Source organism: Megalobrama amblycephala, linkage group LG14, assembly GCF_018812025.1.
Source record: "Megalobrama amblycephala isolate DHTTF-2021 linkage group LG14, ASM1881202v1, whole genome shotgun sequence".
In the NCBI taxonomy this organism is placed as follows: domain Eukaryota; kingdom Metazoa; phylum Chordata; class Actinopteri; order Cypriniformes; family Xenocyprididae; genus Megalobrama; species Megalobrama amblycephala.
Window position 1 is genome coordinate 28,397,703 of NC_063057.1, and position 27,544 is coordinate 28,425,246.

At 38.5% G+C, this 27,544-nt stretch overlaps 1 pseudogene; it reads left to right on the top strand.

The window, feature by feature from the left end:
* Nucleotides 1-481: 481 nt before the first annotated feature.
* LOC125245175 lies at nucleotides 482-24,177 on the top strand (annotated as a pseudogene).
* Nucleotides 24,178-27,544: the final 3,367 nt, after the last annotated feature.

Here is a 27,544-nt window from a genome sequence, read left to right on the forward strand (position 1 = left end):
GGGAAGAAGTTGGCCTCTAGATGTCATGTCTTCTATTAGCCTTTTTATTAGAGCTAATGTGGGTTGCACTTTTTCATCAAACTTCAGGCTTTTGAAGGTTTCTGGGTCCTGAAATGTGGAGCTCTGCGATTGGAGCCGTCGTCTTCCACACCATTGATCCTGAAGTCTTCTGTCATTGTGTGTTTTTGATGTTTGGCTGGGAGCAGCACATATTTCACATGAGAAGAACATTCAGAAGAAGAAGAAGAAATTCATATTTGAATGAAGTTCAACACAAACACTTTTAATCATATTGTGATTATATATTTTTACTTGTAAATCATATTTCTCACTGTTTGCATTTTAATTGGTATAAATGGTTTCTACACCCAGACAGTTTTACCTTTGAGACAGAATCTCACACTCGTTCATTAGTTTGGACAACATGTATTTAAATAAGTATTTCACCGAGAAATCAACTCTGAACTCATCTGACATGAATTTTAAATCTTCTCTGCGTTTGTCTGATTGAAAACAGGACTTTTATTTTGATCTAATGGTGTGACGCCATAAGGCTGCGTCGGCTGGGATTCGGCTGAAGAAAGGTCTGTGTTTTAAGCTTTTATTAACTTTTAAACTTATAGGAACCGTTCAATTGTTTTCAACGTTTTACAAGCGACGCAGTTTAACATGTATTAACGTTATATGAGCATACAGAATGAAATCACACGAGTTACATTAAAGACGCGTCTCATTTCCCTCCTTATATCGTGAATCAGTTTATCATAAACACGAATTCAGTCATGGCGAGTAGTGAGCTTTGAATGAATGAGCTTTTGATGAAAATGCAGCAAACACAAACATGAATATCACTGATTCTTGAGATAAGGAACAAAACATGTCCTACACACAAAAAATAAATACATTCATCAAAATAAGTTAAAGAAAATCTGGATAGGCTACTCAGGACATTCATTACTTTAATTTTTAAATAATTGTGTTAGTATTATTTTAATACATGCTCTAAATTTGAAAGATACATGCAATTTAGCCTGTCTAAATTTGTTAATTTTTAAAGAAACATCTTTTCCACCCTGGTTCATTGTGTTAAAATATTAAAACAGAAACTGAATTACATGATATCATGTCTGATTCACCTAAGATCATTGATTATATATGTTTAAGAAAAAGAAGAAAGAAAAACATTTACAGTTTTTATTTATTTATTTATTTTTTCACTTAGCTGCATTACTGAACACCAATATTACATAATTGAAGATTTTACACTGTTGTTGGATGGACCAAATTAAAATATCATGCCTTTTAATGCATCTGATGGAGTTGACACAAATTAAACTATGAACTGAGTAAATGTAAACACATTTCTGAGAAAAATATTTTCAAAACAAAAATGTTCCCTTGCATGGTTCATTAGCTGAGACCTTTGTCTAAAAAATATATCAGTTTAAAATAATGCATACTTAAATAATAAAGACTAACTTCTAAAACATGCTTTGTCTCTTATCTCAAGAATCAGTGCTAGTCTGTATAGTTTGTGTTCTTTGTAGTGTTAGTTTTGAGTGTTTTTATTCTAATCAGGTCATTTAAGTCCATTAACTCTCACTCTGACACACTTACCAGTGCGCTGAACTACTGAACTAGACCTGATTGAGACACACTCAGAGATTTAATTTTGAGTGTTTTTCTTTCTGTTAATTATTCTCATTTTATACATGACAGAGAGTCCAAACACACAGAGAAACTGCTGGTGAAGCGACTGAGATCCACTGACACACTATTATAAAGATGGCGTTTATTAGAGAGGACAGTGAAGACCTGAGGATTGAAGAAGTATTCAGTTTGAAACCAGAAGAAACTAAGGAACAATTGAAGATGGCGTTTATTAGAGATGACAGTGAAGACCTGAGGATTGAAGAAGTGTTCAGTTTGAAACCAGAAGAAACTGAGGAACAAACTAAGATGGCATTTATTAAAGAAGAGAGTGAAGACATGAAGATTGAAGAAGTATTCAGTTTGAAACCGGAAGATCCTGAGGAACAAACAGGTTGGTTTCATTCTCAAAGCTGAACTCTATCCAGTGTTGAGCATCAGTTAGTGTAATGCTTGATTTATAATCAGAATATAGTCACTTAAATAGTAAGGCATTGCATTAATTAGGGCTGCACGATTAATCGCATGAGATTGTCATGCGTGTCTCATCAGTAAAGCCGGTTCTGTGATTAGCGGTAAATGTCCATCACCTGCTTTCAAGTGGAGCGGCACTTAATACACAGAGCCGTAGTTCGCGGACAAGCTACGCAATATCGCGTTCATAATCGAAGGCGATTCATCTGCGATTATGAACGCGATATTGCGTAGCTTGTCCGCGAACTACGGCTCTGTGTATTAAGTGCCGCTCCACTTGAAAGCAGGTGATGGACATTTACCGCTAATCACAGAACCGGCTTTACTGATGAGACACGCATGACAATCTCATGCGATTAATCGTGCAGCCCTAGCATTAATTTAGTATTCAAACGTAAGACAGCATAGAAAATAAAGACATACCTCATTGTTCCTCGGCTAAATTCAATTCGACCATCCGTTTTCACACTTTCGTGTGATGTTAAACGACATGGTTTAACAGACAGAGATTTAAGACAGTTTAATTTGGTCCATGCTCGAAGTCCTTTGTTCATCAGAATAATCGTGTCATCGCGTTCCGATACACCACTGTATCAGTGTCCAGTTTGCACATGTTATTAATTTGAAGAAGATTTGATAAATATGTGTGCATACACTGTGCTGGTTAATATTTGGTGCAGGAGAATGTGTGAAATATGTCTTTAAAACTTTAAACATGGATACTTTATTCAGAATGAGCTATAATCCATGTGGCTAGTGTTGTTAAACACAACGCGAAGCTCTGCGCTGAAACCGATCATATGCGCGCTCTGATGTATATCATAATAACAATCGATTTTTCATGTGTTCGTATTCAAACTTCAGTTTTGACTGCATCGTGAGCAAAATACAAACAACACTCATGTGCTGCTGTGCTGAGGGAAACATACATACGGCTCGTGAGTCCGAACGCAGAGGTGAAGGAGTTGCACTTTTGTGACATGTAATGTGTAATGCAATCTTATGCCAACATATTTTCCATTTGTGCTGGTAAATTACAGCAAAACAATCCACATGCACCCTCTGGTCGCAGGAAAATGCATTTTTGTGTTTTAGCACTGAGGAAACGAGCACCAACAATATGTCTCTGAATGACGAGACTGAGGCGAGAGAAGTGATACTTCCTCATGCATAATACAGCAATTATAATCTTATACATACTACACCACATTGATTGGATTGAATGTGCTTTTTCTCATGCATAAATGCAGAAACTTTTGACATCAGCATGTTCGAGCAGCACATACATTGAGCCAAGCGGCAATCTGAATCTTGCGGTAGTACACGATGACTTCAGATTTTGTGACATTGGTCCAACATTGCTTTTCAAACCGGCAGACAGAAATCACTCAGAAAAATGCAAAAATAACTTATGTCAAATTATAAATAAAATTGAGTACCTTGATGTGCAGCCTATACATATCTGTTTTCTATCAAATGTTGAATTTCCTATATTTTGAAACATCCGGTTTTACAATGGGGACAATCTTAGAAGGATGAACAAATAATGTTTGTGGTCATCACATTAAAAATAACATTTTAAGTGCTGGAAAATAAACGTGTGTGTGTAATTACAGTCCCAATAGCTTTGTCTTTATTGCAATCAATAAAACTGGTTTATTGGCAAATTAGGTAAATGTGAAACTGCATTAAAATATGAATACAACATTAAAAAGTCAACCACTGATGGTTTTGTGTCGATGTACAGCGACTACAGAATGAACAGCTAAAAGTTCACCGGAAATGCCCAAGCTGGCTTAACAACAACTAGGAAGTAACCGTGCATATAGTCCATTATCCCTGAGGGGGAATTTAGGCATTACAAGTAACACTCCAAACAATAATAATAAAAGTTTGACCATAATAACAGAAATATCATTAAATGTAAATCATTAAATACAAATAAAAAGTGGTTAATATCCTTATTTAAATGTCCAGCAGAAAATGAATGATATTTTGCAGAAATTAATGATATTTTTGAAGAACGTCATGCGCACAATTCCCAGGGGTGAACTTTTTGAAAATAGCCCTGTAGTGAACAGCACATTCTAGGGCCTAGTTTATGGCCGGGCCACTCTCTGTCCATAACAGCGGACAAAGGATTGCTACATTTTGATTGGATCTTGGTGGACTAACACAAACAAACTGTCCAACGCCATCAGATAAAGTTGTAAGGACAACATCCAGACCTCTATTTGAGGGCAAGAAGAAAACCTCTTGTACCAAGCCTGGGAAGGACAGGACTTCTCATTGGTCCACAGGCAGTTTCTGCCCTTCACCCATCTAGAGACTACTTCCTAAGGTTGGCCAGAGACTGCCATAAAAATTCCTCAGGACCTTAGCAGCAATGGGTGAAACAAAGAGAGATCACAAAGATCCATCCAAATCCATTCAAAACTATGTTTGAAAACCTTAGAACTGATGCAAAACTACACATCCACTTCATACTTATTCACAGAAATAAGTATTCTCAGTGACAGCCATTCGTAGTGCAACATCTGACACAAATACAGCTGTTAATGTACAAATGAATGAATGCATGACAATTCATTCTTTTTCCATCATGTTTAGTCTCTATTTGTTTAGAATACAGGTTCTTCTCAAAAAATTAGCATATTGTGATAAAGTTCATTATTTTCCATAATGTAATGATAAAAATTAAACTTTCATATATTTTAGATTCATTGCACACCAACTGAAATATTTCAGGTCTTTTATTGTTTTAATACTGATGATTTTGGCATACAGCTCATGAAAACCCAAAATTCCTATCTCAAAAAATTAGCATATTTCATCCGACCAATAAAAGAAAAGTGTTTTTAATACAAAAAAAGTCAACCTTCAAATAATTATGTTCAGTTATGCACTCAATACTTGGTCGGGAATCCTTTTGCAGAAATGACTGCTTCAATGCGGCGTGGCATGGAGGCAATCAGCCTGTGGCACTGCTGAGGTGTTATGGAGGCCCAGGATGCTTCGATAGCGGCCTTAAGCTCATCCAGAGTGTTGGGTCTTGCGTCTCTCAACTTTCTCTTCACAATATCCCACAGATTCTCTATGGGGTTCAGGTCAGGAGAGTTGGCAGGCCAATTGAGCACAGTAATACCATGGTCAGTAAACCATTTACCAGTGGTTTTGGCACTGTGAGCAGGTGCCAGGTCGTGCTGAAAAACGAAATCTTCATCTCCATAAAGCTTTTCAGCAGATAGAAGCATGAAGTGCTCCAAAATCTCCTGATAGCTAGCTGCATTGACCCTGCCCTTGATAAAACACAGTGGACCAACACCAGCAGCTGACATGGCACCCCAGACCATCACTGACTGTGGGTACTTGACACTGGACTTCAGGCATTTTGGCATTTCCTTCTCCCCAGTCTTCCTCCAGACTCTGGCACCTTGATTTCCGAATGACATGCAAAATTTGCTTTCATCCGAAAAAAGTACTTTGGACCACTGAGCAACAGTCCAGTGCTGCTTCTCTGTAGCCCAGGTCAGGCGCTTCTGCCGCTGTTTCTGGTTCAAAAGTGGCTTGGCCTGGGGAATGCGGCACCTGTCCACCTGTCTGACTCAGTCCACTGCTTCCGCAGGTCCCCAAGGTCTGGAATCGGTCCTTCTCCACAATCTTCCTCAGGGTCCGGTCACCTCTTCTCGTTGTGCAGCGTTTTTTGCCACACTTTTTCCTTCCCACAGACTTCCCACTGAGGTGCCTTGATACAGCACTCTGGGAACAGCCTATTCGTTCAGAAATTTCTTTCTGTGTCTTACCCTCTCGCTTGAGGGTGTCAATGATGGCCTTCTGGTCGGCAGTCTTACCCATGATTGCGGTTTTGAGTAATGAACCAGGCTGGGAGTTTTTAAAAGCCTCAGGAATCTTTTGCAGGTGTTTAGAGTTAATTAGTTGATTCAGATGATTAGGTTAATAGCTCGTTTAGAGAACCTTTTCATGATATGCTAATTTTTTGAGATAGGAATTTTGGGTTTTCATGAGCTGTATGCCAAAATCATCAGTATTAAAACAATAAAAGACCTGAAATATTTCAGTTGGTGTGCAATGAATCTAAAATATATGAAAGTTTAATTTTTATCATTACATTATGGAAAATAATGAACTTTATCACAATATGCTAATTTTTTGAGAAGGACCTGTATTGCCAAAGGTATTCTGGTGGTGGTTTGGAAAGTGAGAAATGCATTGGTAAAATTTAAAGACACTGCAAAGACTTCCAACTTTGTGCTTGATGCAAATGAGTTCCACAGGGGAGAGAAGGGTGGGTCACATTCTGTGTGTCCCCTCTGATGCCAGCGGCCAATCACAGCACTCGAATGGAGAAGCGCCAAAATGCAATCTCCTCCTCATTGGAAAGGGATAAAGGTACCCTTTCAACAGACACTCCTTGTTCTGAGTCTTAACTATGTAAGGAGTAAGACATTAACAGATATAGCGTTCTGAGTCCCGGCTTGCGAAGCTGAGACACAACAGATACATCGTTCTGAGTCTGCCCTGCGAAGGGAGAAGACATAACAGATATACCATTCTGACCCTCTGGTCCATCCAGAAGAGACAACAATAGATCCCATGATCTGAGCCTACAGCTTGTGAGGCAGCAACAGAGACGACCACGTTCTGAGCCTCTAGCCTGTGAGGAAAGAGACATTAACAAACACTACGTTCAGAGTTTCCGTCCAGCAAGACAGTAACGACATCTGCAACAAGGTTAAGCTCAGGAGAGCAAACCTTCAATCCAAGGTCTGCGTGTTCCAGACTGTTAAGGACCTTCTGCACCTACACCAGGGCCTCATCTGCGTGTTCCAGATTTTAGGACCCTTTGGTGCTCCAGGAGATCAGCATCCCACAGAGCTTCGTGTTCAAGACTGTTGAAACAGATTCTGGCTCCTCTCCCCACTGCATTGTCACCCAGCACAACCAGTGGAAGACATCACCGTCATCGGACTCAACCACGTGGAACGTAAATATCACTTAACCAAACCTCTATCCAGAGACCTTGGCAGTGCTGTATATTATCAGTATATAATTTCTTAATTCCCATTAGATGATATAGCTGATGTTAGTTAATGACAAATAATCTCTCGGTTATTTGTTTGGTGCATAAGGTTCTCCATCTTCTTATTTTCAGAGAAACAGTTTATCTTTCCATAAGATAACGTAACTCTTCCATAGCCAAACCCAACTTAATCACTTGTATTTTTATGTATCTTATGCACTTTATTCCTTTATCATTCATGGTATTCATTTAGTAGTTGTGTTAGTTATTCTTGTTTATCTTTTTGTTAATAAAATTTATTTTATTACACTTGTGTCTTCCTTGTGCTGATAATACAGAAAAGGCTCTACAAGTTAGCAATATCACCAATCTTTCAAATAAATCAGTTGACCACTTAACATTAACTCTAAATGAATGAAAAGCCCCTGTTGAGAGTGTTCTCATACTGTCAAGGTAAAAGACCTTAAATAGTGCCCTGAACTAAGGTAGTGGTTATCTGATACTCATAACCACACCTTAAGAGACGTTTGATCCAAAATCACAACGTCAGCGGTGACGTGAGTACCAATCCCTATTTTACTTCGCGTCCTTGGATGGACAAAGTAAAAATCACTACAGCCCCCTTCGACTTGTAGTTAATTTTTGACTCAACACAAAGTTTGTTGGACCTAGAAAGGTGTGTGAAAAGTAAAAATAAAGAAAAATTAAGTCTCCGCACAAAAAAAAAAAAATCGATAAAACGCAAAAGTGTATGAGATGACAGAGAGGCACGACCTTTTCCAAAGTGTGGGTATCTGCACGTTGGAGTCACCTTTCAGTGAAATTTTGCAGTTTAAAACTTAAAATGCTGAGTTCTGCACGCTCATAGATCCTCTCAAAATAACAAGCGATTTTGATAATTTTCACAATTTTAATGCCCCCCAAAATATTTTGTTGTATGAATATCTGAACATGCAGTATATCAAAAAAAAAGAACAGACCTTCTGCTTTTAATTTCCCCCTGAATCCCCTCAGAATACACAATGGTATCGCTCTTTACAATGTCGGACACTGTGCTAATTGTTCAAAATCTGCGTCTGCGCCCTCTACTGGCAATTGTAACGATACATAACGTATATGTGTTATTTATTGTGTTTCTTACATTGTAGTATAACAGTCTTGTTCAATAAAACGTCTCAGGTTACGTATGTAACCATAGTTCCCTGAGAACAGGGAACGAGACTGTCTGTTAGATTGAACGATCTGGGGGAAAAAAACATACATTTACCCGCCCATAGACACTCCCCTCAAAAAATTAGGAAAGAAGTGGACAAAGAGACAGATTAAAGTACCAGGTGTATTCGGCAAGCCAACCTAGGTGTATATGGCTTTCTTCTTTCTGATGACATAAAAATCCTGACACCTCCAAGCTTTATAATGGCAGTGACAGGGATCAGTGAGTATGAGCTGAAGAAATTGCTTCCATCCACTATAAACGTATGCTCCGGAGGGTTAATAATATAGTGTTTGTGTAAAAAAAAAATAAAATCAATATTTAAACAAGTTATGAAGTAAAATTTCTAGCTTCAGCCAGACTGCCTTCTGGGTTTCTCTTGCAGTTCACTGGCAGAAGCTAGATATTTTACTTGTAATAATCTGGACCAGAGGACTTGGGTCAAGGGGTTCTGGAAGAGCAGTAGTGGACTGGGGCTTGCAAACCTAATTAATAAAATTAAACAGTAAAATTCTACTATTGTGTATTATCAGTTGGCTGATAAAGCCACAAAATCAATGATACCCTGCATTAACAGTGGACAGTGCAATTTCATCATGTTGTGATCTAAGGATATATTCTGAGAAAAGTAGAGGACCTAATACTGAGCCTTGTTGCACTTCATACTAGTTTTAAGATGTTGATATGTTTACACAAAATATAAGCAGATAGATTTAACCTAAACCATGTTTATGCTTATCAACAAATGACTCTCAAGTTTATACTTATCAACATGACTCTCAAGCTATCCAGTAAAATGTTTGTGATCCATTGTCAAAGAGCTAATAGTATTTATGCACTCATGATCAGATGCCAAAAGCAGGTCACGTATCACTTTAATAAATTATGGTGCTTAAATTCTTAATTGAAATTGTTTACAAGTACCATAGCAAAGAGAGGGGACTCTATTTCCTAATATTATAGAGATGAATGGCAAATTCTGGACTGGTCAATAATAGCAACCCAGTTTTGTTACTTTCATACTTTTGATTTCTGTTGATTTGAGGCACTTAACTGCCATTAACCTGCATTTATCTTTTTTGCATTAGACCTGATGGCACTGAAAGAAGAGAATCAAGAACTGAAAGAAATAGAAGAGAAAGATCTACATAATAGTCATGATTTCATGGATGTAGGAAAATCCACACAGACTGAGAAAATTGAATATAACAGTGACTTAACCTGCTCTTGTTGTGGAAAGAGTTTCGCTGAAAAATATAAACTTAAAACCACATGAGAGTTCACACTGGAGAGAAGCCTTACACCTGCCAACAGTGTGGAAAGAGTTTCAGTCAGAAAGCAAGCCTTAATCGACACATGAAGATTCACACTGGAGAGAAGCCGTTCACATGTCAACAGTGTGGAATGAGTTTAAGTAATAAAGGAAGCCTTGATCGACACATGAAGATTCACACTGGAGAGAAGCCTTACACATGTCAACAGTGTGGAAAGAGTTTCACTGATAAGGGAAACTTTAAACGACACATGATAATTCACACTGGAGAAAAGCCTTACACATGTGATCAGTGTGGAATGAGTTTCAGACTTAAATCAACCCGTGATTCACACATGATGATTCACACTGGAGAGAAGCCTTTCACATGTGGTCAGTGTGGAATCAGTTTCGTTGATAAAGGAAACCTTAAACAACACATGAAAATTCACACTGGAGTGAAACCTTTCACATGTCAACAGTGTGGAAAGAGTTTCAATGATAAAGGAAACCTTAATCGACACAAGATGATTCACACTGGAGAAAAGCCTTACACATGTGATCAGTGTGGAAAGAGTTTCAGACTTAAATCAACCCGTGATTCACACATGATGATTCACACTGGAGAGAAGCCTTTCACATGTGGTCAGTGTGGAATCAGTTTCGTTGATAAAGGAAACCTTAAACAACACATGAAAATTCACACTGGAGAGAAGCCGTTCACATGTGATCAATGTGGAAAGAGTTTCAGACTTAAATCAACCCTTGATTCACATAAGAGGATTCACACTGGAGAGAAGCCGTTTGGTTGTGTTCAGTGTGGAAAAAGATTCACTGATAAAGGAAACCTTAGACACCACATGAACAGTCACCCTGGAGAGAAGCTGTTTACACGTGATCAGTATGGAAAGTTTCTCCAATGTAAAGTAATCCTTAATTCCCAATTTCCCAATAGAAAACACTCAGGTGAGTTATGTTTTATGTCATTAGTGTGGAAAGAGTTTCAAACATAAAGCTACTCATGATTCACACATGAATAGTCACACTTAGACAGTTGCAGTTTCATCACATTGTGAGGAAATGTAAATCCAGGTTTTATTGGCTTTACATTTGATCATTTAACAGACATTTATCCCAAGTGACTTATAGATGAGGAGAGCAGTAGAAGCAATCAAACTGACAATAGGGCATACTTGTGTTTTAAAGGGGTGGTTAAGTGTTTTTTTTCTAGGCTTAACTGTGTTCTTGGGGCAGAGTTCATCATGTCTTAATGCTTTGTTTTTTTGAAAACGCTGTATTTTTCATATATTTGACCTTTTATTCTACACCTCTGTTTCCACTGTCATATGAACGGCTCGTTTGACTTCCTGCTTCTATGAAGCCACTCCCTCCGAAATACACAATGTGCTCAGATTGGTCAGCAAGGTTGGTAGCTGGCCCAGTGTATCTTGATTCGCTGAAACGACACGCCCCTTACCATCCGTTGCTTCAGTCAAAATGTAAATAATGGCGTCTATATTGCTGTATCAAATTGAGCCGAATTAGACCCAGATGAAGGGGGTCAATCGCAATCGCGGCTTTTAAATGACGTTTATTAATGGTATTTCATTTTGTATTTGTGTCAAAGTGTTTAGATGCTGTCACTGCTGTTTGTTAGCTTTCAATATACAGTTTTATCCTGATTAAAGCTTTACTGTAGCCGAATACATGACTGAGTAGTCGCGTTTTTGTAAAGGTAGAGTTTAATTTATAGCATGAACAACTGTTTGTCTATGAACATAGAAGTTTGTTGGTGTTTGTTGAATTTAGCTAACTGGCTAGCGAATCAAAAACGAGTTGCTCTTTGTTTGCGTCCTTGATGCAACCAAAAACAGCAACAGAACTATAGGTTTAAAAGACATGTACAAACAATAAAACGTACTTACAGTTTGAAGCCAATAAACAGCAGCTTCTGCTTTTAAAGTGGGAACTGCTTCATCTTTCAGTAATAGCCTTTGTGCATTCAGTAATAGCCATCCAGCATTGAACTTGTGTAGATTCTGGAAGCTGTCTTCAGCGCCACATCCAGTGTATAACATATCACAGATTATTATTATAATGGGTTCTATTATCTTTTGACGTGCCACTCGCGTCCGGTTTAAACAACTCTTGCTTCCACATGCTGCACCACATGGCCTCGCCCACTTTGTTGTGCATTCCCGGGGGCATGTTCTGCAAGGTTTATGATGACACCAACCCGGGAAGAAGCTTGTTGTAGTCCAAACCGGTCGTTTTTGTAGGCATTAAACTGCCATAACTTTAAAAGACAATATCTCCGTTTGCATTGAACTTTCAGCACTGTAACTTTGCAGATACTGTTTATGCTCAAGCAGCAACATTACACACTAACTAAAGTTAAAAAAGTGAAATAAATCGCATTTAACCACCCCTTTAAGATGTCTATTTGTTTATTTGGATAGATTTGACTTAAACCGTGCTAATGCTTATCCACAAGTGACAACATAATTCTAAAACTATCTAATAGAATGTTGTGATCTGTTGTCAAAAGACCTAATAGCACTAGAAGAAGGATGCCCTTGTGATAAGATGTGAAAAGCAGGTACTTTATAGCTTTATTAAATGATGGTGCTTAAATCCTGAATTTACCTGAATGGCAGATTCAGGAAGGCAATGCAGTTTTGTTACACAATGTTGATTTTGATATTTTAATATTTTAATCCTGGATATGATGTCTTCTTGTTGTTAAACCGCTATTAACTTGTATTTTTTTGCTTTGGACCTGATGGCACTGAAAGAAGGGAATCAAGAACTGAAAGAAGGGGATCAAGAACTGAAAGAAGGGAATCAAAAACTGAAAGAAGGGGATGAAGAACTGAAAGAAGGGAATCAAAAACTGAAAGAAGGGAATCAAAAACTGAAAGAAGGGAATCAAGAACTGAAAGAAGGGGATCAAGAACTGAAAGAAGGGAATCAAGAACTGAAAGAAACAGAAGAGAAAGATCAGTATAAGATATGTGATTTCATTGATGTTGAAAAATCCATACCGACTGAAACGACTTCATCACAAGTTCTGAAGACTGAATTTGACAGTAACTTCACTTGCTCTCATTTTGGAAAGGGTTTCGATCAAAAACAAAACCTTAACAACCACATGAAAATTCACGCTGAACAGAAGTCTTTCACATGTCAACAGTATGGGATAAGTTTAACTAAAAAAAGAAACCTTAAACAACACAAAATTCACACTGGAGAGACGCCGTTCACATGTGATCAATGTGGAAAGAGTTTCAGACTTAAATCAACCCTTGATTCACATAAGAGGATTCACACTGGAGAGAAGCCGTTTGGTTGTGTTCAGTGTGGAAAAAGATTCACTGATAAAGGAAACCTTAAACACCACATGAACAGTCACCCTGGAGAGAAGCTGTTTACACGTGATCAGTATGGAAAGTTTCTCCAATGTAAAGTAATTCTTAATTCCCAATTTCCCGAGAGAAAACACTCAGGTGAGTTATGTTTTATACGTCATTAGTGTGGAAAGAGTTTCAAACATAAAGCAACTCATGATTCACACATGAATAGTCACACAGGTGAGAGTCCTTACACCTGCAAACAGTGTGGGATCCACAGAAATGCACCATCACTACTGTAAAGTGACATGACTGGGGGATTTTGTTCCATGCACTGTGTGTAGATGTGATTAATAAACAATAAATTGGTGATTATTTTCGTTGTCTATCATCAGTTGGTTGATACAGCTGCAAAATCAACAATACTCTCTCCTAACTTGGACAGTTGCCATTTCATCATCACATTGTGAGGAAATGTAAATCCTGGTTTTATTGGCTTTACATTTTATCATTTAGCAGACATTTATCCCATGTGAATTACAGATGAGAAGAGCAGTAGAAGCAATCAAACTAATAATAGGGCAACAATATTCAAGTGCTGTCATCAGTCCCCAGTTACTCTAGTACATTACATGTTCATGTAGTGAGTTTTTTTAATAGATATAAAAAAACATAGTGAACTCTAATGATAATGTGCCTCAGGGACAGCATATATTAGGAGAAAAGCAGAGGACCTAATACTGAGCCCTGTTGAACTCCATACTTGTGTTTTAAGATGTCTATTTGTTTATTTGAATAGATTTGACTTAAAGGTGCCCTAGAACATTCTTTCACAAGATGTAATATAAGTCTAAGGTGTCCCCCTGAATGGGTCTGTGAAGTTTCAGCTCAAAATACCCCATAGATTTTTTTTAATTAATTTTTTTAACTGCCTATTTTGAGGCATCATTAACCATGCGCCGATTCAGGCTGCGCGGCCCCTTTAAATCTAACACTACCTGCCCCACGAGCTCTCTACTGTAATACAGTGCATTTACAAAGTTCACATGGCTAATATAACCCTCAAATGGATCTTTACAAGATGTTCGTCATGCATGCTGCATGCATGCTTTGGACCATGTGAGTATAGTATTTATTTGGATGTTTACATTTGATTCTGAATGAGTTTGATAGTGTTCTGTGGCTAAAGCTAACAATACACACTGTTGGAGAGTTTTATAAAGAATGAAGTTGTTTATGAATTATACAGACTGCAAGTGTTTAATAATGAAAATAGCGACGCTCTTGTCTCTGTGAATACAGTAATAAACGATGGTAACTTTAACCACATTTAACAGTACATTAGCAACATGCTAACGAAACATTTAGAAAGACAATTTACAAATATCACTAAAAATATCATGATATCATGGATCATGTCAGTTATTATCGCTCCATCTGCCATTTTTCGCTGCTGTTCTTGCTTGCTTACCTAGTCTGATGATTCAGCTGTGCACAGATCCAGGCGTTAATACTGGCTTGTCTAATGTCTTGAACATGGGTTGGCATATGCAAATATTGTGAGTGTACATATTAATGATCCCAACTGTTACGTAACAGTCGGTGTTATGTTGAGATTCGCCTGTTCTTCGAAAGTCTTTTAAACAAATGAGATTTACATAAGAAGGAGGAAGCAATGGAGTTGAAACCCAATGTATGTATTTTCCATGTACTGAACACTTGTTATTCAACTATGCCAAGGTAAATTTAATTTTTGATTCTAGGGCACTTTTAAACCGTGCTAATGCTTATCCACAAGTGACTACATAATTCTAAAGCTATCTAATAGAATGTTGTGATCTGTTGTCAAAAGACCTAATAGCACTAGAAGAAGGATGCCCTTGTGATAAGATGTGAAAAGCAGGTACTTTATAGCTTTATTAAATGATGGTGCTTAAATCCTGAATTTATCTGAATGGCAGATTTAGGAAGGCAATGCAGTTTTGTTACACAATGTTGGTTTTGATATTTTAATAATTTAATGCTGGATGTGATGTCTGTTGCTTGTGGGCCATTAAACTGCTATTAACTTTTTTTTTTTTTTTGCTTTAGACCTGATGGCACTGAAAGAAGGGAATCAAGAACTGAAAGAAACAGAAGAGAAAGATCAGTATAAGATATGTGATTTCATTGATGTTGAAAAATCCATAAAGACTGAAACGACTTCATCACAAATTCTGAAGACTGAATTTGACAGTAACTTCACTTGCTCTCATTTTGGAAAGGGTTTCGATCAAAAACAAAACCTTAACAACAGTGAGAAAATTCACGCTGAACAGAAGTCTTTCACATGTCAACAGTGTGGGATAAGTTTAACTAAAAGAAGAAACCTTAAACGACACATGATGATTCACACTGGAGAGAAGCCTTTCACATGTGATCAGTATGGAAAGGGTTTTAGACTTAAATCAATCTATGATTCACACAAGAGGATTCACACTGGAGAGAAGCCTTTCACATGTCAACAATGTGGAATGAGTTTCACTGAAAAAGGAAACCTTAAACAACACATGAAAATTCACACTGGAGAGAGGCCTTTCACATGTGATCAGTGTGGAAAGAGTTTCCGACGTAAAGAAACCCTTAATTACCACACAAAGATAAAACATTCAGGTGAGTAATGTTTTATTTGTCATTGGTGTGGAAAGAGTTTTAAACTTAAAGCAACTCATGATTCACAGTGAACAGTCACACAGGTGAGAGTCCTTACACCTGCAAACAGTGGGGATTCACAGAAATGCATTATTCATTACTGTAAAGTGATCTGACTGGGGGATTTTTTTCCCATGCGCTCCATGCAGACGTGATTAATAAGCAATAATTATATAGTAAATAAATTATACATATCCGACAGCCTATGACTTCACTACTAGTGCGACCCCAATGCACATAAGGGGCGCCTAGAGAACCAGTCATCCACTTATCATCTGAAGGGACTGTTCAGCAGGCAGTCCTGAGGCATGACAGGGAGATGCAGTGTCTCATTCCCTGATCTCAGGGAACAATGGTTACATGCACAACCTGAGATCTTCCCTTTCAAAAGTAGGTATGGGGAATGAAATACCCACACAGCCATGCTGAGGGGAGTGCGTGCAAAAGAATAGCTGACAAAAAACTGAAAATTTCAACAGAAATGTCAAAATCGCTCCTCCTACGGGTTGAATAGGCTGTCAGTGACTGTATTCCCTAAGGCCAACACCCAAGCTATAAGCCTCACAGAGGACCCCAGAAATATCTAGAGGCCTACCAAAGCTGCTCACAGGCTTGGAACCAAAACTTCAAACAGAAGGGTACCTTTTAAGGGAATGTGGCCAGGGAGCTGAAAGAAGGCCTGGCCAGTCACTTCTCAGGGGAGCATGTCTACACCTAGCCAGGCCAATAAACTGACGTCTAGAGAGAAGGACTGCAAACTGACAGTAACCAGCTCAGACCAGATCGCAGAGACGTGCATCCTGGGGCATCCTCAGCATAGCACTATGAACCCTTGCAATCAAGGGGAGTTATTTTGCTCAAATTAGGACCTACAGAGTGCTTCTTAAACAAGGCACTCTGGAGGCTGAGTACTCTACATAGGGTCCCTAATGAGAGGCAAATCTCCAGCTCCAACAGGGGCTGATCTACCATGGAAGTTCTTACTAAAAAATAATCTCTTAAAGAATTTCTTAATAACGATCTACCAGGGAGGTCTCACAAAAGGCCTTTAACCTGGACTGTACTCTAAGAATGACCCTTAATACGAGGAGAGTACCATCTGGACTCAACTGAGACGAGTATTGACCAAGCTCAATGCAAGTGATGATATAACTCTAGGGAGTAAAGATACTAACTTGGTCAGAAGTTATAAGGACCTACTCAACCCAAAGGATTGCCTTCAAGGAGGCCAGCTTGAGGGGCAACTACTTAGTAGCAGATCTAGAATTCTGGGGCTAGTATCAGGGAGGCTGTACTGGAGCCTGAGCTACCTGATTACCATCTGCTCAACTCTAGGGAACTAGAACATCAGGAACCTAGCTCAACCTGGAGGATCGCTGTCAAGGAGGGCCAACTACTTGGTAGCAATCTATCTAACTCAAGCAGCAACTAGAGGTTTGCAGGCTTGGAATACTCGTTTGAATTGCCATCACAAGGCGTGTACTCTGCATATCACTTTTTAACTTTAAAACGAGGGGAGTACAAATCTATGCGACCAGGCTTATGAGGAGGCCCCAGATAGGGCAGACTACTCTAGCATAACACGACCACAGCCCCGGGACTAATGCTCAAGCTCTAAGGGAGAAATTAAATTTTTTGATGAAAACATTCCAGGATTTTTTCCATATAGTAGACTTCAATGGGCACCAATCAAAATTAGTTTCACTGCAGCTTCAAATTGTTCTACACGATCCCAGATGAGAAATAAGGGTCTTATCTAGTGAAACCATCGCTCATTTTCTGAAAAAAATTGAAAATTATATAAGTTTTATCCATAAATACTCATCTTGAACTGGCTCTCCTCTTCTTCTCTATTTGAATTCCAGCATTGTAGACACTGCTAAGCATATTACTGCCCTCCGCAGGTCAAAGTTTTGAACTAATTTTTATATGCAATATGCTAGTTCAATAGTACATAACAATTAGTTCAAACTTTAACCTGTGGAGGGCAGTAATACGCTTAGCAGTGTCTACAATGTTGGAATTCAAATAGAGAAGTAGATGAGAGCTTGTTCAAGATGAGCATTTATGATTAAAACTTATATAATTTTCCTTTTTTTTTCAGAAAATGAGCGATGGTTTCACTAGATAGGACCCTTATTTCTCATCTGGGATAGTGTAGAACAATTTGAAGCTGCAATAAAACTTACTTTGACCTTCAACTGTTTGGTGCCCATTGAAGTCTACTATAAGGAGAAAAGTCCTGGAATGTTTTCATCGAAAACTTTAATTTCTTTTCGACTGAAGAAAGAAAGACATGGACATCTTGGATGACATGGGGGTAAGTAAATTATCAGGAAAAGTATTTAAAAGTGGAATAATCCTTTAATAGCCATAATGCAGAAGGTCGGCCCCGGTCATGGACGACTCTCACAATGACAGGAGGAGTATTAGGATCACTAGTTGCCAGTCCTAAGCTTGAGAGGCTCTCATAGGAGCAGCCAACTCCAAGCTACGGCATGCTAGGAGGCGGGAAAGCTACAGCAAAACTGCCTCTGTCTAAAGACATGTTCTTAAAGTACTAGTCTAGTCTCTTGATAAGATGCCAAAAGCAGGTCATTTTTAGTTTTATTAAATGATGGTGCTTAAATCCTGACTGAAATTGTTCACAAGTACCATTGCATTAGTGAAGAGAACAGTTTTTTTTTTTTTTTTTTTTTTTTTTTTTTTTTTTTAAACCTGAATGGCAGTTTCAGGATTGGTCTATGACAATTCAGTTTTGTTGCACAATGTTGGTTTTTATATCTTTATATTTATATCCTGGTTGTGATTTCTGTTGCTTTGAGCTGTTAACTTTTTTTTTTTTTGCTTTAGACCCGATGGCACTGAAAGAAGAGGATCAAGAACTGAAAGAAACAGAAGAGAAAGATGAATATAAGAGATGTGATTTCATTAATGTTGAAAAATCCATACAGACTGAATTTGACAGCAACTTCACTTGCTCTCATTGTGGAAAGAGTTTCAAACAAAAACAAAACCTTAACAACCACATGAAAATTCACACTGAACAGAATCCTTTCACATGTCAACAGTGTGGGATGGGTTTCACTAGAAAGGGAAACCTTAAACGACACATGATCGTTCACACTAGAGAGAAGCCTTTCAAATGTCAACAGTGTGGACTGAGTTTCACTGACAAAGGAAACCTTAAACAACACATGAAAATTCATTCCGGAGAGAAGCCTTACACATGTCAACAGTGTGGAAAGCGTTTCACTGATAAAGGAAACCTTAATCGACACATGATGATTCACACTGGAGAAAAGCCTTACGCATGTGATCAGTGTGGAAAGAGTTTCGTTGATAAAGGAAACTTTAAACAACACATGAAAATTCACACTGGAGAGAAGCCGTTCACATGTGATCAGTGTGGAAAGAGTTTCAGACTTAAATCAACCCGTGATTCACACAAGAGGATTCACACTGGAGAGAAGCCTTTCACATGTCAACAGTGTGGAAGGAGTTTTGCTGATAAAGGAAACCTTAAACAACACATGAACCGTCACAATGGAGATGAGAGAAAGCGTTTCCGACGTAAAGTAACCCTTAATTCCCACACAAAGAGAAACCACTCAGGTGAGTAATGTTTTATACGTCATTAGTGTGGAAAGAGTTTCCGAAGTAAAGTAACCCTTAATTCCCACACAAAGAGAAAACACTCAGGTGAGTTATGTTTTATACGTCATTAGTGTGGAAAGAGTTTCAAACATAAAGCAACTCATGATTCACACAAGAACAGTCACACAGGTGAGAGTCCTTACACCTGCAAACAGTGTGGGATTCACAGAAATGCATTACTCACTACAGTAAAGTGACATGACTGGGGGATTTTTTTCCATGCACTGTGTGCAGATGTGATTAATAAACAATTAATTGGTGATTATTTTCGTTATGTATCATCAGTTGGTTGATAAAGCTGCAACACTCTCTCCTAACTTGGAAAGTTGTCATTTCATCACATTGTGAGGAAATTTAAATCCATTGGCTTGACATTTAATCATTTAACAGATGCTTTTATCCCAAGTGACTTACATATGAGGAGAGCAGTAGAAGAAATCAAACTAACAATAGGGCAACAATATATCTAAGTGCTATCACCAGTCTAGCACAGTCCATGTAGTGAGTTTTTAAATGGGTGGTTCAGTGTTTTGTTTTTTTTCTAGGCTTGATTGTGTTTATGGGGCGCAGTTTAACATGTCTTAATGCTTCGTTTAAAAATATATATATTTTACCTTTTTACACCACTGTTTCCCTTCTCCTAAAAATGAGTTTCTGGTTCCATGAAGCCCCTCCCTCAGAAATATGCAATGGACTGAGATTGGTTAGCTGGCCCAGTCTATTGCAATTCGCTGTCTGGAATACGTTGTCATGATTCACGTAGTCCGGAAACGCCATGACCCTTACCATTACGGGTAAAAGTCATAGTCTTTGCTTCGGTGGAAATGTAATTAATGGCAGTAATGATGAAGAGCATCAAGCAGAATCTTTTTTAGCACAGTTTTTAATGTACGTTTAATGTCACTAGAAAATGTTACTGCTGCTCCATATTGTTCTGATTAAAGCTTTACTGTAGCTGAATACATTACTGAGTAGTAGCATTTTTGTAAAGGTAATAAACAGGGTTTATGATGTCACCAACCTGGGAAGAAGCATGTTGTAGACCAAACCGGTCGTTTTTGTAGGCATTAAACTGCCATAACTTTAAAAGACAATATCTCCATTTGCATTGAACTTTCAGCATCATAACTTTGCAGATACTGTTTATGCTCAAGCAGCAATATTACACACTAACTAAAGTTAAAAAAGTGAAATCTCAATGAACTACCCCTTTAATAGATAGAGAAAACATGGTGAACTCTAATGATAATGTGCCTCAGGGACAGCATATATTAGCAGAAAAGCAGAGGATCTAATACTGAGCCCTGTTGCACTCCATACTTGTGTTTTAAGATGTTTGTTTGTTTACACAAAATATTAGCATTTGGATAGATTTGACTTAAACCATGCTAATGCTTATCAACAAGTGACAACATAATTCGAAAACTATCCAATAGAATGTCATCCATTGTCAAAAGAGCTAATAGCACTAGAAGAAAGATGCACTCATGATAAAATGCCCAAAGCATGTAATTCATTGTTTTAATTTAATGATGGTTCTTAAATCCTGACTGAAGTTGTTCACAAGTACCACTGCATTAAGGAAAAGGGACTTTCTAAATTTTATTTTATCTGAATGGCTGATTCAGGATTGGTTATTAACAGGGGTGGCTAACCCTGGTCTTGGAGAGCCACATTCCTATAGACTTCAGCTCCAACCTTAATCAAATACACCTGAACAAGCTAATCAAGGTTTGAAAGGTTGCTAGAAAGCTATAGGCAGGTGAGTTTTATCAGAGTTGGAGCTAAACTCTTAAGCACTGAGGCTCTCCAGGACCAGGGTTAGTCACTCCTGGTTGATAACAATGCAGTTTTGTAGCACAATGTTGGTTCTGATATTCTAATATTTTTATTCTGGTTGTGATGTCTGTTCCTTTTAGCCATTAAACTGCTATTAACTTGAATTGTTTTGCTTTAGACCTGATGCCACTGAAAGAAGAAACTGAAGAACTGAAAGAAACTGAAGAGAAAGATCAATACAAGACATGTGATTTCATTAATGTTGAAAAATCCATACAGACTGAAAGGACTTCATCACGAAAAAAAATTCAGAAGACCAAATCTAACAGTAACTTCACTTGCTCTCATTGTGGAAAGAGTTTTGATCAAAAACAAAACCTTAACAACCACTTGAGAACTCACACTGGGGAGAAGCCTTTCACATGCCAACAGTGTGGGAAGAGTTTCAGTCAGAAAGGAAACCTTTATTCCCACATGAAAATTCACACCGGAGAGAAGCCATTCACATGTGATCATTGTGGAAAGAGTTTTCTGCGTAAAATAACCCTTATTGTCCACACACAAAGAAAACACTCAGGTGAGAACTATTTTATATGTCATCAGTGTGGAAAGTGTTTAAGACATAAAAGTTGTCAAAAGTGCTAATGGCACTAAAAGAAAGATGCAGTCATAATTAGATACCAAAGCAGATCACGTTGTTAATGATGGTACTTAAATCCTGATTGAATGTGTTTAGTATCATTGCATTAGTGAATATTAGTGAATAATTCTCTAATATTATTGACCTGAATGTCTATAGCAATGCAGTTGTGTTGCACAATATTGGTTTTGATGCCTGTTGCTTTGAGCCCTTAAAAATGCCATTAACTTTTGTCTTTTATTTTTTCACTTTAGACCTGATGGCTCTGAAAGAAGAGAATCAAGAACTGGAAGAAATAGAAGAGAAAGAACAAAATAACAGACATGATTTCAATGATGTCGAGAAATCCATTCAGACTGAAATGTCTTCGCTAAATAAAGCACAGAAGACCAAATCTAAAAGTAACTTCACCTGCTCTCATTGTGGAAAGAGTTTCAATCAAAAACAAAACCTTAAATGCCACATGAAAGTTCACACCAGACATTTCACATGCCAACAGTGTGGAGAGAGATTCGTTCACAAAGGAAGCCTTAATTCCCACATGACAGTTCACACTGGAGAGAAGCCGTTCACATGTGAACAGTGTGGAAAGAGCTTCAAATTGAAAAAATCCCTTAATTCCCACATGCAGAGAGGACACCCAGGAGAGAACAGAGTAAACACTCTGAACCCTTTCACCTGCAAACACTGTGAGAAGATCTTCACATGTAAAGCACAACTTGATTCCCACATGACAATTCACACTGGGGAGAAGCCATTCAAATGTGATCAGTGTGGAAAGAGCTTCAGAATTAAGCCAATTCTTGATTCGCACATGAAAAGTCACAGAGTTAAGAGTACTTACACCTGCAAAGAGTGTGGGAAGAGCTTCTCATATAAGAAATCATTTGATGCCCACATGAGAGTTCACACTGGTGAGAGCCCTTACGTCTGCAAACAGTGTGGGAAGATTTGCTCAAGCAAAGGAAATCTTACGGCTCACATGAGAAGTCACACAGGAGAGAAGCCATTTATGTGTCTTGAGTGTGGAAAATGTTTTACACGTGAACCAACCCTTACTTTACACATGAAGCTTCACTCAGAAGAGAACTCTTATAATTGTCAACAGTGTGGAATGAGTTTCCCAGACAAGAGACGTCTTAGCTGGCATTTAAAAAGGCACTTAAAAAATAACAGGCGAAAGAAGTCTTTCACGTGCAATGACTGTGGAAAGAGTTTCAGAATTAAAGGAAACCTCAAGACTCACATGAGAGTTCACACGGAAGAGAAACCTTTCACATGTCTTAAGTGTAAGAAGAGTTTTGCATATAAAGGTGACCTGAAACGTCATTTGCAAAAACCTTGTGGAAAGAAGTTGCCGTGCTCTGATAGTGGAAAGACGATTAGAAAAAGTAGTGTTCAACACATTCAATCTGAAGAAAGGCCGTTTAGTTGTGATCAGTGTAATAAGAAATTCATTTTGCCATCACACTTACAGATACATCAGAAAAGTCATGCAGATGTGAAACCACATTTGTGTTCACTGTGTGGAAAGAGATTTAAATGGCTCGGTGGTTTAAAATGGCACCAGAAAATTCGTATCTTTGTGAAAGTAAGGCTACGGTCAGGCCGCAGATGAATCTGGCCCAAATGTGATTGTCCACCTTAGTTACAATTTACATTCTTCACTTTTTTTTTTATATAATTTAGGCTAATTTTTATAATTTAGGCTTTATTTTTTGTCTTTACACATGCTCTGTATTGCCAAATGTTTTGGGATGTCTGCCTTTACTTGCAAATGAACTTTAAAGGCATACCATTCTTAATTCGTAGGGTTTAATAGCTATAACAGCCTCATCTCTTCTGGGAAGGCTTTCCACAAGGTTTAGGATTGTGTTAATGGAAATTTTTGACCATTCTTCTAAAAGTGCATTTGTGAGGTCAGGCACTGATGTTGGACAAGAAGGTGTCTCCACTCTAATTCACCCCAAACCTGTTAACCTGTTAACCTGGACTTTACTTTGTGCACTAGTGCTCAGTCACAAGAAGGGGGTATCCGCAAAATTCCCACAATGTTGGGAGCATGAAATTGTCTAAAATGTCTTGGCATGCGGAAGCATTAAGGCTCAGTTTCACAGACAGGACTTAGCCTAAGCCAGTACAAGTTTCTTTGAGTTTAAACATGCATTGTAGTCTAGGACTAGCTTAAGCCTTGTCTGTGAAACCGGGAAAAAGAGTTCCTTTCACTGAAACTAAGGGGGCAAGCCCAGCCCAGCCCCTGAAATACAACCTCACACCATAATCCCTTCTCCACCAAACTGTCCTTTGGATTGCCAGACAGAGAAGTGTAATCTGTCTAGTGGCGGCGTGCTTTACACCACTGCATCCGACACTTTGCATTGCACTTGGTGATGTAAGGCTTGGATGCAGCTGCTCAGCCATGGAAACCCATTCCATGAAGCTCTCTACACACTGTTCTTGAGCTAATCTGAAGGCCACACAAAGTTTGGAGGACTGTAGCTATTGACTCTGCAGAAAGTTGGCAAATTCTGTGCACTGTGCGCCTCAGCATGTGCTTACCCTGCTCTGATTTTACGTGGCCTATCACTTTGTGGCTGAGTTGCCGTTGTTCCCAATTGCTTCCACTTTGGTATGATGCCACTAACAGTTGACCGTGGAATATTTAGCAGTGAGGAAATTTCATGAATGGACTATCATGATACCATGCGTGAGTTCGCTGAACTCCTGAGAGCGACCCATTCTTTCACAAATGTTTGTAGAAACAGTCTGCATAGGTGCTTGATTTTATACACCTGTGGCCATGGAAGTTATTGGGTGTCCCAATTCTTTTTGCAATATACTGTATGAACTCCTGTGGCTGCACCTGACCATCTGCTTTGCTCAGTTGTTGTTGTTGTTTTTTTTTTAGTTCAGTTCTTTTTTTGCCTCAAGGCACACATTTATGAATATGAAATTAATCTTTTAATTTTTTTCTCCAAATATTTTTACATTCACAGATGGCTATATTTCACTCTTCTGTCTTTCTGTGATAAATGCTGCAATGAAAGATTATAAATAAAAAAAACATGAGAGAAATAATGAATGTTGTACTGTGCATTATTTGATTGACTTAACATTGTTATTAAATGCACACATAAACACACCAATCAAGCCTAACATTATGAGCACTGACAGATGAAGTGAATAACACTGATCATCTCTTCATCACGGCACCTTTTAGTGGGTGGATATTGTTACGTCCAAGGACGTAATTTATTTATTATTTGAATTGTTGTTTGCATTTGTGTATCTTGTGTTGTTTTTTTCCTTAGTTTTTTCTCTCTGTTTCTCTCTCTGCGCTATTAACAGGTTGAGGGTTACCACCTGTGCTTCATTAGTCATGTGAGAGCTGTGTGCACATTGATTGGTGTATTTCCTGTTTACCATCGTATAAAACTGCAGAGAGCGCAGTGATGAATGAGAGAGACAACGCGGTGTGTGAGGATTTGGTTACTCTTCAGTCCCAGACGGTAGCGCTGGTTGCGCTTCTGTTGTTCTTTGTTGAGTTGGGTTGTATTATATTACGTGCTTTGAGTGGATAATTTTTTATATATATTTATGGGTAAAGTAGGGTGGAGGATTCCGACATCTTTTCTCCTGGTTATGGTTTAGTTAAGGAGGGAGGGAAGTTAATTGTTGTTTTGTTGTTTTCTTTTGGTGATAGGTAATTTAGTATTAATTCTTTTAGGTAGAGGTTTAATTCTTTTTCTTTTATATGGGTCCTCCACCTGAGGTAATGGTTTGTTTGTTTTCTCTTATTTGTTTGAAACACTACTTCATGATTATTCTTTATTTCATACTCCTGCATTACAAAATAAAAGGCAAACATGCCACTTAAACTGCAACCCAGCATTTAGTGTTTTTTTCAATTGTGACTCTGGGAGTGAAGAGTAAGAGATCCTCCAAGTCTCTCCACTTTTAGTTGTTCGTTCGACCCCTATTTACCGGGGATAGAAAAGGGAGAACGTAACAATATATTAGGCAGCAATTGAACATTTTTGTCCTCAAAGTTGATGTGTTAGAAGCAGGAAAAATGGGCAAGCATTGAGATTTGAGCGAGTTTGACGAGGGCCAAATTATGTTGGTTAAATGACTGGGTCATAGCATCCCCAGGTGAAAAAAAAGTGCTCTATTTTCGTGCACTAATTACTGTACTTAATATACTAAACTATACTAACTTCTTTAGTACTTCTTAAGATAATCTTAAGAACATCTAAGTGTACTCAGCTGTGCTATTTTGAGACACCATGAAATATGAACTTGAATGTGCTTTTAATATACTGTCTCTGTATTTAAAAAATGTATTTATATACAACTTATAGTACATTTGAACCCGTAGTGTACTACTGAAAGCTCCAACAGTGGACACGTGAGCCTCAGAACTGGACCACGGAGCAATGGAAGAAGGTGGCCTGGTCTGATGAATCACGTTTTCTTTTACATCATGTGGATGGCCGGGTGCGTGACCGTCTCTTACCTGGGGAACACAAGGCACCAGGATACACTATGGGAAGAAGGCAAGCCGACAGAGGCAGTGTGATGCTTTGGGCAATGTTCTGCTGGGAAACATTGGGTCCTGCCATCCATGTGGATGTTACTTTGACATGTACCACATACTTAAGCATTGTTGCAGACCATGTACACCCTTTCATGAAAACAGTATTCCCTGGTGGCAGTGGCCTCTTTCATCAGGATAATGCTCCTGACACAAAGCAAAAATGGTCCAGGAATGTTTTGAGGAGCACAACAACGAGTTTTGAGGTGTTGACTTGACCTCCACATTCCCCAGTTCCTGCAGCGCAAACATGCTAAAAAGCAGGTACTTCGGACAATTATCACAGGGACTATGAAAAGGTTATCGGCGCCAGAGTGAAGGAGGGCTTGGATGAATGAATTCTGGATGCACAGGCCCTGTGCAAAGAAACTGTAATTTCTTGAGTGATAAGAATGTAAAAAAGAAAGCGTGGAAGGCGAGACCACTAGTGATGCTAGCAGGCTAAAGCTATTAGCGGATGGATGGAAAGTTGAATAAAAACTGGGTGATGTAATGAAATCAGTCTTGCTGTCATCTCAGGATGGGTACAGCTGATTGCAATAAATTCCTCAATAAAAATTGCAATAATTTCTATTTTACTGGCCTATCTGACATGGTACCAAGAAACAGAAAGAGGAAAAGGGGGAACTTTTGACATAACTTATGGAGATGGAGGAAAGAGAATCATACATTTGTCCTCTGTATTTAACCCATCCAGTTAGTACACACACATTAGGAGTAGATGGTATTGAACACACACATACCCCGAGCAGTGTGCAGTTATTTTTTTCTGTGGGGCGTAATTGGGGGTTAGGTGTTCAAGGGAGCCTGAGACTCGATCCCATAACCTTTGTGTTATCAGTCTGACTCTCTTACCATTAGGTCACAACTGACCCAGGGTTCTTGGGGTTTTGTATTCTTTTCACAGTTGGTGACATCATCATCATCATCTCCAGCTTTAATTACGTCACCATTGGCAAAGCACATATCACAGCAGGTCACTATAGTAGGAACAAAGTTGGGGTTCACCTCCAGAGCTTTAAAAAAATTGACCTCCAGCATGACTTTGGCATGCCAAAATCCTGATTAACAACACACCTTGCACCTTGCACACAGTGATGCCTACTGTAATGAGCTTCAGCAGGGGTAGCAACAGGCTCACAATAGGGGCTCATAATGCATATGGGAATGCATATTTTGACTCTCATGTTCAGTATCTCAGAA